General features: G+C 36.0%; 1 long non-coding RNA gene and 1 pseudogene across 10 annotated transcripts in view; one reads left to right on the plus strand and one right to left on the minus strand.

Annotated features, from left to right (window-relative positions):
- The first annotated feature begins 6,829 nt into the window (after nucleotides 1-6,829).
- Nucleotides 6,830-13,025, plus strand: LOC149152014 (uncharacterized). 9 transcript variants are annotated; one of them, XR_016263761.1, is made up of 4 exons: nucleotides 6,830-7,005; nucleotides 7,154-7,308; nucleotides 7,517-8,453; nucleotides 12,515-13,025. It is a non-coding gene; the product is annotated as an uncharacterized LOC149152014 (long non-coding RNA). The 9 variants fall into 9 exon arrangements; XR_016263755.1 differs by lacking the exon at nucleotides 7,154-7,308 and having other exon boundaries at nucleotides 6,847-7,005; nucleotides 8,000-8,453; nucleotides 12,515-12,550; nucleotides 12,703-12,866; XR_016263757.1 differs by lacking the exon at nucleotides 7,154-7,308 and having other exon boundaries at nucleotides 6,847-7,005; nucleotides 8,000-8,453; nucleotides 12,515-12,550; nucleotides 12,731-12,866.
- The window catches only part of LOC149152015 (O-fucosyltransferase 28-like), a 62,011-nt pseudogene continuing 55,409 nt past the window's right edge, over nucleotides 8,768-15,369 (minus strand). The window contains exons 2-6 of the transcript XR_016263290.1: nucleotides 10,285-10,361; nucleotides 10,096-10,166; nucleotides 9,825-9,913; nucleotides 9,589-9,721; nucleotides 8,768-9,471 (exon numbers count right to left, since the gene is read on the minus strand). The product of XR_016263290.1 is annotated as an O-fucosyltransferase 28-like (transcript). The remainder of the gene's footprint in view (nucleotides 9,472-9,588; nucleotides 9,722-9,824; nucleotides 9,914-10,095; nucleotides 10,167-10,284; nucleotides 10,362-15,369) is intronic.

Consider the following 15,369-nt stretch of genomic DNA (forward strand, 5'->3'; position numbering starts at 1 on the left):
TTGGATTCGAAATCTGTACAATATTCAGGGTAGTATTGTTATTGATGGGTGCAATAGTTATGTGGTTCCTGAAAGTGGAGCAGAAAATTTATTGGTCTTTGGAGAAAATACCATGCTATGGCATCAAAGGCTTGGACATACTGGAGAGAAGGGCCTTCGAATACTTCTTGGTAATGGTATGGTAGAAGGTATGTCTAACTACTCTCTGTATTTTTATTTCTGTGAAAATTATGTATATGGGAAGCAGAATCGGGTGAGTTTCCCCTTTGGTGCTAAAAGGGAAAAGCAAAGATTAGAGCTTATGCACAGTGATGTGTTTGGACCTGTGTCTATTCCATCACTAGGTAAGTTTGTGTACTATGTATCATTTATAGATGACTTCTCAAGGAATACATGGATATTTCCTCGGGAAGAAATCTGAAATATTTGACAAGTTTAATGAATTTAAGGCTCTATTGGAAAACCAAACAGAGAAGAAGATATAGGTGCTAAGGACAGATAACAGTGGAGAGTTTGGCAAGAAGGAATATGAATATTTCTGTAAGAAGTGTGGTATAGCACAGTAGAACACTACTCCATACACACCTTAGAAACATGGAGTTGCAGAAACAATGAACATGACATTGATGGAAAAGGCAAGAAGCATGCTCAGTGGTTACATGTTAGGACAAGAATTCTCGACAGAGGTGGTGGAGACTGCATGTTACTTGGTCAACAGATCACCTTCATCAACATTAGAGGATAAGACTCCGCAAGAGGTATGGAATGGTAAGAAAATTTCTCTTTCACATCTAAGGGTATTTGGATGTGATTCATATGTACATGTTCCAAAGGAGAAATGAGCAAAGTTGGATAATAAATTTTAAAGGTGCATCTTTATTGGGTATAAGGATGGTTTAAAAGGTTATAAGATTTGGAACCTAGAAACAAGGAAGGTTGTGTACAACCAAGATGTGGTGTTTAGAGAGTTGAAAGCTGTTATTAAACATGAATTCCTACCAAAGGAATCTGAGAAGATAGAGTTTGAGCTAAAGGACGAATAATCATACTCTATAGCAGAAGAGGAATTAGAAAATGACAAGCCAGAAACTCTAGCTATGAGAAGACTAGTTTGAGAAAGAAGGCAGCCAGAAAGGTATAGTCTATTTGCTTCCTGTTCAAAATTGTCTTTATCTATTACTGATGACGATCCCAGAACTTTGAGGGAAGCAATAGATTAAGAGGATGGCAAACTATGGAAAGAGGTCATGGTTGATGAAATGGCATCTTTGCACAAAAATGAGGCTTGTGATCATTAGAGGAATTTTCAGGTCTAAAATGAGCCTCTAAGAAAAATGTACAACCAAAATAAACTTTATAAGAACCAATAGGATTCAAGATGATGATGCCAACCATGGGGGATGATTCACCATTTTTGGAGAAAAAAATTAAAAAGATTAAAAAATAATAAAATAATAAAACTACTTTTTCAACTCATATTTTCAACTTATCTCCCTAAGGTTTTACTCAAATTTAGAGAGGCAATACTCATTGGATGCAAAATTTAATTCCTCATCCCAGGAGTACCCATGTTGCATACTTTTGATGGAAAAAATGAGAAACACATGAAAAAACGGGATTGCAATCACGTTTTTCATGTATTTCTCATTTTTTGTGGAGTAGGGTCCATCGAAAGTATTCAACATGGGTACTCCTTGAATTAGGAATAAAATTTTGCTTCCAACGAGTGTTGCCACTCAAAATTTGAGTAAACCCACAAGGAGATAAGTTGAAAATACGAGTTGAAAAATAACTTTTTCTTTTTTCCCTCTAAAATTTGATGATGTTATTTTATAATATCCTTAGGAGGCCCATTTTAGACCTCAAAACTCCCCTGATGCTGGTGGAGTTGCCGGTTGGAAGGAAACCCATTGGCAGCAAATGGGTGTTTAAGAAGAAGATGAATGCAGAAGGCAAGGTGGAGAATACAAAGCTTGGCTGGTAGAAAAATGTTATTCCCAGGTGCTGGGAATTGATTTTGGTGGTATTTTTTCTCCTGTTACGAAGGTAGCTTCTATTATATTACTTTTATCTATTGTTGCTGCTTTTGATTTTGAGGTAGAAAAAATGGATGTGAAGACAACATTTCTTCACGGGGATCTAGAAGAAGAGATCTACATGAAGCAACCTGAAGGCTTTGTGGTGAAGGGTAAGAAAAAACTAGTATGCAAATTTAAAAAGTTTCTGTATGGGTTAAAAAAATCACCAAGGATGTGGTATCAGAAATTTGATACATTTATATGGGGACTTGGCTTCACCAAAAGAAAAGTAGATCACTGTGTGTATTTTAAATTAATTGGTGACCATGTTATTTATCTGGTCTTGTATCTATATGATATGTTGTTGGTTGGAAATGACAAAGAAATTATCTAGGATTTGAGGACCCAATTGTCCTCCAAATTCGACATTAAATATCTTGGTGTTGCAAACTATATCTTGGGCATGGAGATTAAATGAGGTCTTGCAAAGAGGAAGCTCTGGTTAAATCAGAGGAAGTATGTCGAGACAATACTACAAATGTTTAATATGCAAGATAGTAAACCCGTGAAGGTTCCTATCCCTGTAGGTGTAAATTTATCTGTTGAACAGTGTCCCAAGACGCAAGAAGAGGAAGATGACATGTCTCGTGTTCCATATACAAGTGCAGTCGGTAGCCTGATGTATGCAATCGTCTGTACTAGACTAGACATTGCACATGCAGTGGGAGTATTGAGCAGGTTTATGTCAAAACCGGGGAAGGAGCATTGGACAATAGTGAAGCGGGTTTTTAGGTATTTGCGTGGCACTAGTGATTATGGTTTGTGCTACCAAGGAAGACTAAGATTAGATAGATTTTTAGACATCTGTGGCTTTGTTGATGTAGACTGGGCAAGAGATCTAGATAAGAGAAGATCTAGAAGTGCGTATGTGTTTAACCTATTTGGAGGTGCAGTTAGTTGGATGAGTAAGAGAGAGTATGTAGTGGCACTTTCAACTACAGAGGCAGAATACATGGCAGCCACTCATGCAAGCAAGGAAGCAGTTTGGTTGCAGAGATTGTGTTCAAGTATGGAGTTCGTACAATGATCTGGAAGGATAGAATGTGACAGCCAAAGTGAAATTTTCTTCGCAAAGAACCTTGCTTATAATTCAAAGACAAAGCACATTGATGTTCAATTACACTTTGTGAGGGATATGGTTGAGGAAAAAAAATGTGTTGCTAGTAAAGGTGGACACTTTGAAGAATACTGCAGATGCATTGAAAAAGTCTGTGAGCACTGAGAAGTTCTCTTGGTGTAGAGAAACAATAGGCATTGCGGGGTTGGACCAATGACTAAGCTCTCCTGTGGCCCCCTGTGGAAAGAAAACAACAAGTGGGAGAATGTTGGGCGCATGTTATATTCTTTCCACAACTACCCCACGACGGGGGGGGGGGCAGCATCCCCCCTTGTCCAGGGGTTTGTAGGGGGCGGAAACCCACCTTTTCGTGGGGTTTATAGAGGGGTGGTAGACCCCCTCCACGAGGTTCACGGAAGCGCCCCGGGAAAATTTTTTTTGGACCCTATATTTGGTGGGCAAACCTACCTAGGGTTTTGTGCATAAACCATCAAGGCTTAAAATAACAAGGTGATACAAAGAAGAAATTGCTATGACATTTCAAGGGCACAACTTAGAGTAATATATACATGCTTACAATCCACAACGGAATGACAAATTACATCATAAAATCTTACCATTTTACAACTCTAACTTGCTTAACCGGTGGGGTTCCACAACTCTCTTCTTGGATTCACGACCCTTCTATACTGAAATTCACCTGGTCATATGTGTCATGGGGTATTTCCCCTTGCATCATTCGTGGTTGCCTTAACAGAGTGATTCTATAATTATATGTTCATTCCCATCAATCATTGATTAAATTCCATTTGTGCCTAGAGAAGTCAGTGTAGTTCTAGAAGGTACCTGTTTGGGATAACTTTAACTGGTAGCATGTTGCATTTTTCTTTTCAGCACATTTCTTGATAACCAACATATTCTTTCTGGTGCTAATATGCTACCAATATTCTCTTCACCACAACTTAACGTTTACACGTTATGTGTTGTATTTCTTTAGTTACCTCACTTGACCACCTACCGTTTTTTACCACACTCTATATGTACTCACTATCCATTCCCTGAGTCATATTAAAACACTAGACTCTTAGAAGTACTTAATATACACATTCATTGTAGTACGTCTATATATTTATATGTGTGTGTGTGTGTGTGTTGTCCCCCTTCCAGCTTAGGATATTAATCAAAATTCCTTTGGGAAAAGCATCAAACCAGCAGGGTAATCCTAAGAATTTAACTAAATTTCCCATTACATTTAGCATGCAATCATTCATGTACATCATCATTCCTCTTAACACTCATTAAAATCAATAAAAATACCCTTTTCATCTTGTTTTCAATCGTACTTACCCTTCCCACTTTCCAACAGTTACATTTATCAAATCATTTTATGATTCAGTATTGTGAGTCTGTAACTCACAGAATTATTGAGTCTTGCGATGCTCATATTAAATTTCATGTTTTGAAACATATTCCGATATTACTCACTTCATGTGTGCTACATTTGATGTGTAGTAGATATTTTTAGGATACCAACAACATTGTTCTGATTCATTCCCATTTCCATTTGGGGTTGGGGAATAAATCCGATACAATTACTGTGTTTCTTTGAAACCAAAAATTCCAATTATATCGCTTTCTTTATTATTTTTTAGATTGATCATCATCCACCATATATCATGACTTATCCCTGCTTCACAGATTCTTGATCATGTATTTATTCAACAACTCTATTGACACATATTATTATGAGTCTGTAGTTTAGAATAATCTTGTGCCCTCCACGTCTAAGAAAATAAAAAGTTATCTGGATTCCTTTCCTAGTAAGTTGGCATATTTTTGAAATCGGCTCTAATTATACTTACCAATTAATTTTTAAGCTAATATGTTATTTTCAACTTAAAAATTCCATTCATATTGCTCACTTATTATTTCTGAGACTAGTCTTTCATTCCAAGCTATTACCAATGTTCTTCACAATTCACCTTCATTTCAATGGTTCTTAAACAGGGATTTCACCCAACAATTCTACTACAGGTATTAATCCGCTTGATGATTTTTTTTTGTTTATACTATTATTTGTTTTTTTATTTTGAAATGAACTTTATGTGCCCCAGTTCTCAACCCTTTTTTATTATTCCAAACATTAATTCTTATGATTTTCTTTGACTCAAAGAGAAAAAAAATGGATTCCTCCTAAAATTTTAACTACAATTGGCCTCAATATCTCACCTTACACAAAAAAATTGTGAGGAATTATGAAATTCTTTATGTACAATCCTTCATGTTGATGATGTGTGGCAATTTTTCACTGTGGTAACTAGTTTTTGATGATTCTCATCATCAAGGGACTCTCTAATAAGAAAGTTCATTGGTTATTTTTGCATTATTATTATTTTTTTTTAATGGGTTGCACTATTAGCACATACATTTATGTTTGTTATTTCCGTCACTAATTTTTTATGGGTTGCACTATTAGCACATACATTTATGTTTGTTATTTCCATCACTAACTTGTTGGTGCTTAATTTTGTGGAAATGATTCTTGTGGATCACCCAAAATACATCTAATAGCTCGTATTTACACATTTTTTTTAATCACAAGGGTTCCATTTTCTCCTCTCAAATTTGACCAAGTTACTTTTCACTCTTTCAGTAAACCATCATCCATTCTATGTGAAAATAGTTTTTATACTTATTTAACAATATGAAAACTTGATATTTTACTTCAATTAATATCATAGATTACAAATTCTTATTTATTCACTATCCACAGTCATGGGATATGATCCACTAAGTTACATGTGTTAATACTTAGGTGGTCCACACAACTATCTACTCTCCTAGACACTCAACATACCAATTTTATAATTAAGGGTACCCGAATAATAATTCAATTGGTCTTCAGATACCAGGACCTTCGAAATCATTCCAATATGACCGAATTCATCACTTCTCTTTTCATAAAAATTTATTTGATGTCTCATTTACTATATATTGTCGACTCTCAATTGGTGATTCCTACCCTCAATATTGTACTATCTTTAAATAACGGAATGGGTACAGACAGGGGTTCTTCACCCAACTACACCCTCAACTCAGGGGTTTAATTAGTTAAGGTTCTGAATTCAATTTTGTAGTCAAGGTCACCACTTTCAATTCTTCTTTCTATAGAATACAACACAGATGCTAGCATCTGCCCTTAATCAAGCCACAGTGTTAAACCCTTCATGTCTGATACCACTTGTAACATCCCTTCTCAAACTTTTATATATATTTTTTAGCTTTTCACTATGTTTGACTTTTATTATAAGAAACGAGCTAACCCCTTTTTTTTCCTTTTATTGCAATCTCCTTTTTCCTATTACTTTCAAAGAAAGAAATTCCTGTTATTATAATTTTAACTCAATGGTTGATCTATTTAGACTTAGTTCCAATTTCAATGTCTTCTAATTAACATATTCACTATAGTTTTAAAGTTTCATTGAGTTAACCTTCACAAGGAATGCACACAAAGCTGATTCATTTAAAGGTTACTTATGACTTATTTTATGCCCACAATATAGTAACTTTCGATGCATCTAAACTAACTTAACCCCTAGGTGGCCTCCCAAAGTTCCAGTTGTCATGCACGTATGAGGACTTGAGGCGGGTTTGGCACTTAAAAAGTGTCATGAGCATCATCGTTGAAGTTTAGGGTTCTCAATCGAACAGTGCAATTGTAAACAAGGAGGTTAGGGTAACTACCCTGCCCTTCCACCGCAACGTCAACGTATTTGCACACTACTCTGTTTGGAGAGCTCTATTGTTGGTTCTGCAATCCTAATTAACAATTAGCTGGAGTTATGGCTTCCAATGTTGCGCCCACATACAGTGAGTGCAACGCCTTCTACAAATTTTCTGTCTGTTTTCCATATTTTCTCGGGTATGCGCACTATTGTAGTTATTTTCCATTTCTCTCGTTTACGTCTTCGTCTTTCAGGGAAATCATAGCTAGATTGGGGTTTTCTTGTTATTGCAGCAGAATTAGACCTCAAGTACTCCATTTGCAAGATACTAATCCATTTAAGAAACCCCATTCTTATTTATCGCACAATTTCCACTCCAGCATGGCTTCGAGCTAATCTAAATAACTCTATTCAAGATGGCGTCCACTGACCACCAGGAAACCCTAACGTAATTTGTTTTTATATATTTCTTTACATACTTCAAATTTTTTGCAACGTATAAGTATGACTCGCTTACATCTTGCTCCTTTTTGTTCTTGGTTGGCCACAGGTTAGGAATTGACCACATTCCCTTTAATGAAATGAAGTTGCCCCTTTTGATCTGAAAAATTGCTTAATTCAACAGGTTTTTACGCCACTACTTATTTTGTTTTCAGGTTTCCAGGGCCAGGCTATCATGTATGAGTTTACGACTTAACTCGAGGTTTTGTTTGAGTTTATTAGGCTTCCCTAACCCATAATCTGGATGTTGGGTATTGTTGTTGTTGTTTTCTGAGCATGACTCATTAGGGTCTTCCCTTAGATCCCTCCCACAGGGGATTGAATTAACAACTATTACAAATTATATAGTTTGATAAGATCTTCAATATATTTTCGATTATATTGGGTTTTTGCGGCCAGTCTTATTTTAATATTATAGTTTTCTACGTTTTATTATCATGCCCGGAGCGTTTATAATTAGATTGAAAAATATCATTGTTTAAATGTATAAATAGCGTTATTGTTTCTCTTTTATGATCTTGATATATATATATACATATATATATATATTTAGGCCGATAGGCCTTTCTTTGAAACGGGACCTTTCGTCGTCCCACTGCTTCTGACACTGACACCTGGCGACATTCGCTTCTGTTCAGAAAACTACTGTAGGTTGACAGCTGGCGAAGTTAGTCTTCGAACAGGAGACGAATACCTCACACACCTGCCGCTCTTCGTCTTTGTTCAGGAATATCGGCCTGCATACCAGGAATATCGGCCTGCATACCTTATCGGGAAGACGGACCGCATGCCACAACTTACCCTTCCCTTTCAGTGGTCGGCCTCGCTGCGAAGAAGGGGCGGAGGTATTCATGGATGCCGCCGCCCCACTCACTGTGCCTTGCCATAGTTGAAGGATGCGCCCGCGCCTGGTGGAACAGAAAACATCACCTTGCTTCCCTTAAATCCCTATTCGTATTTCCTTATTCGGTTCCCCTGCGATATTAAGCTTCATATTTTCTCCGCATCTTTGTGCTCCTGCTCGACCTGAAGCCTGCCGCAGCAAATTTGAACTCCTCAGACGTCTCACTGCATCGGTATCCGGTATCCAAGGTATGTAGTTTTTGCCTTTTAATTTCTAGCTTCCTAATCTCTGAATCTGAAATAGGTTTTTACCGGTTTTATTTGGGGGTTCTTCTTTGTTTGATTTACTGGTATGTCCAAAACTTGACGCTATAAAACAGAGGCCAGTATGGCGCCTTCTGCGAGGTTGAACATGCCACATCGCCCAGCATTTTTGTTCATGAAAATTTGAGCTGCTGCGTGCATTGGCTTCACAGTGAGGGATATCCTTCTTTCTGGTAGCTCGATTTTAGTTAAATGTTGTTATACGGATATACTTCCTATAAGTAAAAAGGGTAAAACTCTTACCTGTCAGGATTTAAGTTTTCCTGAAACCTTCAAACCGTCTATGCCCTTGAACAGCCTTTGCCATGTTTCCATCGTAAGTATACAAAAACACATCACTCTATAGAGCTAAAATATAGTCCAATGCAGCAAGTCTATTCTGATAGTTTTTAAAAGGCTCAAGCTCCTCTGCTGTAGCAAGAGTTGAATGTGAAAATACATTTAAGAATTCATTTTGCAGAGCTCTCATGCTGCCATTCCCATAAATTTCCCCTGCTGCAATGTAAATGTTTGTTGTTGGTGAATAGCCCAAGCCTTTCAAGAAAAGAGCAGTTTCACGTGGAGTTAAAGGACATCCTCCCTGCTTCCGCTTGTCTTCAGCATCAATGTCCTTCTCCTTCCAGTGCTTTACATTGTATCGCATTTCACTCAGCTCCTCTGCTTCATCCAATGTAAGGTTGTGTGCACAGCCAGTGAATGCTAACATGTCTTTCTCATATCTACATCGTTACAGATAGCAAACGATTAATTGCTACGAATTAGTTTTCTTCCCAAGCTCCTCTATAGACTTTGTGTACCTCAGGGCTTGATAGTTATTACGGCATCTCAGCTTTTGAATGGAATTAGGAAGTCCGTTATTTGCAAGTCGAGAATCTGTAAGAGTAAAGTGTATAATCTTATTCTTCTTCAACAAGGGGAGCATTTCTTCCTTGTAGTATGTATGCTGTATCCAAATAATACATAGTATAATAAGAAACTTGGAGCATTCTTTGGGATATTGACCAACTTTACAAGATCAAACTCTAAACACTAGAAGAATTTGAAAAGTTAGTGATCCAACCTTTGACCATGATATCGGGGCTTTTTGTAAAGGCTCAATTTTCGCATAAGATGCCGGTAGGGATTTCACAATTCTGACATCTTCTTTCAATGTTTTAGTAAAATGATTCCAATCAAATATATCTTCAAAGTCATCGCACAAAACATGAGATTAAGATCGTCAAGATGGTTTGAATTATTTGAGTCAGTGTTAAATGCTGATTGACATCCAAAGAAAAGGTATTCGAGTAAGAAAACCTTGGATCAGTCCAAAAGGAGGTGTGATCCAAAGAAGGAAGAACAAGAGTTGCATTCATTATTCTTGCAACAGCAACCATGCCACAGATCTGCATACAGAAAAAAAAAAGATATTAACTACCTCTAGCTGTCCATAGAGGTTAACATGTGAAATGGAGCACCAAACACACTAAAACCACTTTAAGAATACTTTGAAAAATATTTTTTTAAAGTTAGAAAGATCAAGTATCATTGGAAAATTGCATTTCAATGATATTGACTGTGAACATACCCCAGTTCGCATTTGGTTCAGACCACCATTTGCATGGACCAGTAAGAACCCATTTGTGCCTCCCTCAAGCTCTGGAAAGAATAAATCAGTCAGTGGATCAAAACGAGTTACCAATAAAATCTGATGTTACGGGTTTCTTTTGACCTTGTATGGCTATAAAAAATGAGGGTAATGATGATTGTAACTCACTTTTGTAACTTTTTGATCGTCCAATACACAGCTCTAGGTCATCGCCTTTTGGCTTCAACCAGATTTCAGGAGACTGGAAGATGAAAGAAAGTTGTTTATCCCAAGACACGTGATCCAGATGTTAGGTTTTACTACCATTGGCAAATAATTTCAACTCAATTTGTTTACTACAGTCAATAAAAGATTCTTAGTTTAGAAACCTCATGTTCTGTTTCTGATGCCATTGTAAAAGTTGATTGCCTGAGGCCATTTTCCTGAGTGAGATGTTGGGCACTTTCCTCGAAATTTTTGAATGGTTGTAAAAACATATTGCTCATAGATGGATCCTAAGAATCCCAAGAGAAAATGATTAGTAAGGCAACAATATTTGAATGTCTGAAAGAAACATTTTCCAATCTTATCACACTGGCAGAAAAGACATTGAATTATAGATTACCAATGACAAATAGCTGTGGCATTTATTAATTTTGAGACTGATCAGAAATTTGACTAATGTCAGTTATATATATTTTTTGTAAGCTATTCATGCTAAGAATAATTTAAGGCAGTAAGTTAACAAAACAGTAAGAACTGTCATGACATGATTTACAGCAAACAAATACGGTATGAATAGATCAAGGATGAATCGTTAACTGAAGTGCCTTTCAAAGGGCCTAACTTGGACTAACCTCTCAATACTTGGCCTTTCAAATGAAAAGCTGCATTAGTTCTTTACTTGTAAGGACAAAGTAGGATAGATTGGAAATCTCAAATCTAAACTTTTAACTCTTGCATTACTTTCACAGGAAGCCTGCTGTATTGTTTTTGATCTTTGAGCCATCAAGCTACATTCCAAACTTCAAAGACACATTCAATCTGAATGAAAATTCTTTAATCACATTTGTTTCTTTAAAACAGCAACTATAAATGATTTAGATATTATGTGGAAAATACAAAAGAAAAGGCATATGTCTGGCTGCTGGTTGTGCCAGTTTCTGCATTTCTGGGCATTTCTGGGACTGGTACATAGCCTGGGCAAGCATTTTGTGCAGCTTAGTGCAGAACCAATGTCTTACAGAGAGGAATGACCTTGAATCAATGGCTCATACGGATGCTAAGAGCTGATGTATAGGAAGGATATTCAAATCTATACATTGATAAAAATGGTGGTTGAAATTTGTGTTTCACACTTTTGCTTGACTGATTTCCGGTTGGCAGCAAAGTAAGTTGTCAAAGTTCATGGTCATGGCCAAGGTGATTACAAGAGGATTTCTATTTGTGGAAATTAGGGTTTGACATCGGTTGAACATTAGAGTAGAAGAGTTTGAAAACAGAAATTCTGATCCTGGAAATTTGAATTTGGCATTGGCCCAATAAAGAAAATGCTGATTACTGCTTTCTGTTGCTACCTACTACAGTGAATATCTTTGTGCCTAAAAATAGGCTACTCAAGTGTTTATTTTTTGAAGACCTGCCTAAATATTTGAAGGTCCACATTGGATCTGTTAATGGCTGAACAGATGCTAAGAGATGATGTGGAGGACAATAGAATATAATCATTTGCAGTCCAGATTGCATCTGTTGATGGGTGAGCAGATGCTAAGAGATGATGTGTAGGAAGGATAATATAATATTTTTATTTGTAAACTAATGAAATTTAATCTTATGTTTCTTCACCAAAAAACTACAATGAATAAGCCATATGAATATGTCAAGCAAACCAGACATCAATTAAAATAGTTGATAAAAGGGTAAGAGCCATTGGTGCTCCCAAACTTGAATGAACATAACATATGCCCTCTACATATATTTATTTTATGCTCAATTTTTTTTGTTTCTGGGTTAACACGACCTTTTACATGTTGATTTACTGCGCTGCTACACACGAGCTGTGAAATCCATATGTCTTCTCTCAATATAGAAGGTAGTTATCTTATTTTTTTCCTTTTTAGTATTTTATTTTTTCCCCAAAACATTCGTTTTATTTCAAAAAAATTCAAAGCTTCATTTACGGTGACATGTTCATGTTTTATGATTCCTAACTTTCCGAGCGCTGTAAATCAGAATGTTCCGTTGTAGACTAAAACCAAACAATGCTTATACATCTGTCTCATTTATTAGAAATTTCAATCTTTATCTACCAAGAGATGTACACTAACATGTTGGTTTGCAGAAGAGCCATGGCCTTGTTCTCAGAATTCTGTTATTTGAGTGTTTTCTTAGTGTTCTCTTCTGTGTTTTTCACTGGCAGGGACAGAGCTGTTTCCACTGTCTGTTGAAATCTCGAGTATCTATTCTAAGCTCCTTGTCTTATTTATTTTTCTGTATGATGCATTGCATTCCTATCTTCTCATTGTTTTGTTCAGTGGATGTGTGAATAATATAATAGAGAAATGAAACAGACATCTGCTAATCCTCATAATTGCATCCATGCCCCAGCACTTGTCTTGTTTGTTGAAAAATGCAGGAGATATGCAGAAGAAAATACACTTTGACTACCACCATCCATGAATTATTTATGCACAACAAACAAAAGGAATGTGCACAACAAAAGGAGATTGATTGACAGCAGATACCAGGCTATGATGCTTTGGATTCTCTGATTAATAGTGGTGAGAATGATATTGGTAGCTTACTGTCCATGCCAAAATTTTGGATTGGGAAGGCATTGGTTTATATGTATCACTCTTTCTTCCCATTGAATACAAGTCAATGTAATAAGAATGCATTTAGTTCTGTTATATACAGTTTATATTCAGACACGAGAAGATGTGCTTATGTCCAAATATTAACATTTATATCTCACGTGGAATCAATTTGTACAATTATAGCAGAAGTAAATGATTACAGAATATATAAATGAAGAATATAAGGATGGAGGATCCATCGATTTACCTCCAATTTATTAATGGGTGAATGGATTTACATTGCATAATTTTCTTAATGGGTGACTGGATTTACATTGCATAATTTTCTTATGTTTCTATCATTTATTATGTTGGATTGGTTAAATAAAGTTCTTAAATGTAATTCTATGTTTTAGGTAATATATAAGCATATCCACGTTCTCTCTTTGGGTGGGAAGCTTAAAGTGTCTATATGGCTAATGTAGGAAAGAAAAACACTACTAGAAAAGAATATAGAATGCATGAATGAACAATGTTGTAATTGACTTTTTATTTAAAAAAAAACCCCTGTTGCCAATAATCTCTATTGACATTTACTATATTGATCTGAATGGTTTGGTTTTGGCTTCCTTCTTTTAATATCAAATGTACTGGTACAGGATGGTCAACATGAGTATCAAATGTACTGGTACAGGATGGTCAACATGAGTGCCTTCGTCACTACTGAGCTTTGTATATGCTTGACTATCTATACAATTTCTTTCCTTTTACTAATCCTATCGGCCTCTCCTATCGGCCTCTCTTTGTACCTATTGGGACAATTGCTAGTGTATATATGTTCGTAAAAGTACTGTGGTCCATCTTGAATCTATTCATTTTGATAATGATATTGAATAAACCGTGGTGTTTGTGTATCCACATATTGCATATATCCAAGAGGATATCATATGGTAGCAACAAATATATATTTATAGGTCATGAATATATCTAAAACCGTCCGTATAACCCAAGAAATGCCACAGACCTATGTGGGTCGTTCAAAAGTGCTTCTTGAAGATTTCCTATCTGTGATTCTGTAAGTTGTTGAAGGTAAACCTTAATTATAGTTTGTGTGCATTTTCTTGGTTACATCTTAATAACATATATCTATAATAGTTCTATAAACCTCACATGTACTAGTGATATTGGTTTCCATAGTATAATTGCTTTCTTTAACCGAGGAAACTCCCCTCGTATGGTTATTTCCTAAGTGGAAAATAGGTTTGTTCTCCCTTTCTATAATCTCATTTGACAATTATAAACAGTTAACAACACTTGCATGTTTAAGGTTGCTAGGATTTTATTTCCAAGAATTCTTTGTCCTTTTTAAATAGTTTAGGGATTGTTTCAAGCTAGCTAGTCCAGACCATCCTAGGCTTGAAATTGACCCTCAGACACAGATTTATTGTCTATAATCGAACAAAAGAATCTTCTAGCTTTATGAAACATTTTTTTTCCTATTACACCCTTTACATAGTTATACAAATAAATCATGCAGAGAATAACCATTTTTCTAAATGAATATTTTGTTTATCTTTGCTTTATTTGTCCAAGGAACTAATCTCACCCGTGTTTCCTTAGATGATATAACTAATTCAAACTCATACTCATAATTTTCCATTAAGATAATGTTTCATACCACTGTTTGCATTGTTCACTTCCTTCAACCAGGAACATTTTACTGCAACTAGTTACAAAAACATTTCACTAAAATAATTTACAGAAAGGAATAATTTACAGAAAGAGGTAATTTATAGAGAGTGTATAAATACTTACATGTTTAAGTGTAGGCTACCAGGGAATCCATAGGGAATAAATACCACTCCTCCCAACCAATGAGAACGACCACCACCAGTTCTCTCCCAAGAAATTTTTCCTCTTCCAGAGAAGTTATTGATAAAGACCTAGCATGGTCTATCCAAAGGCATCAAGACTCTAGGAGTCCAGCCCAGGAATTCACATACTCAAGAAGTCTAACTTAGGGAATTCACATACTCAAGAAGTCTAACTTACGGATTCCACTAGCTCCATCCAGCTCAAGAATAAGCATCATGCCTTCCCTTAACAACAACTTGTTCATGGAATTAATGTTCTTTCTCCCCCTTTTAGTTACCTCAAGATCATCTCATCCCCCTCTTGGCTTCGTTTCCCAACTCAAATAATTTATCTCTAAGGGAGTAATTGTCATCTAACTGTCTGGTGAGTAAAAAATTATCATTTAGTGTCTTTTCCCCCATAAATTCCATGGCTTTCCATAATCGACTTTTTATCTAAAAATTATTTTTAAACATTTAATTTTCCTGCTAGGCTTTCCACATAACCCATGGTTTATCAAGTTACTGAAATCCCAATCCCAATATTAACATAATGTTAAATGATAGATTATTTCTCGTCAACTGGCATTTTTGGGTATCAAGGTTATTGTGAGGCCGGGATGGTT

This window comes from Pinus tabuliformis, chromosome 9, assembly GCF_031772625.1.
Source record: "Pinus tabuliformis cultivar Carrire ecotype Pingquan chromosome 9, CPIR1, whole genome shotgun sequence".
NCBI classification, from domain to species: Eukaryota; Viridiplantae; Streptophyta; class Pinopsida; order Pinales; family Pinaceae; genus Pinus; species Pinus tabuliformis.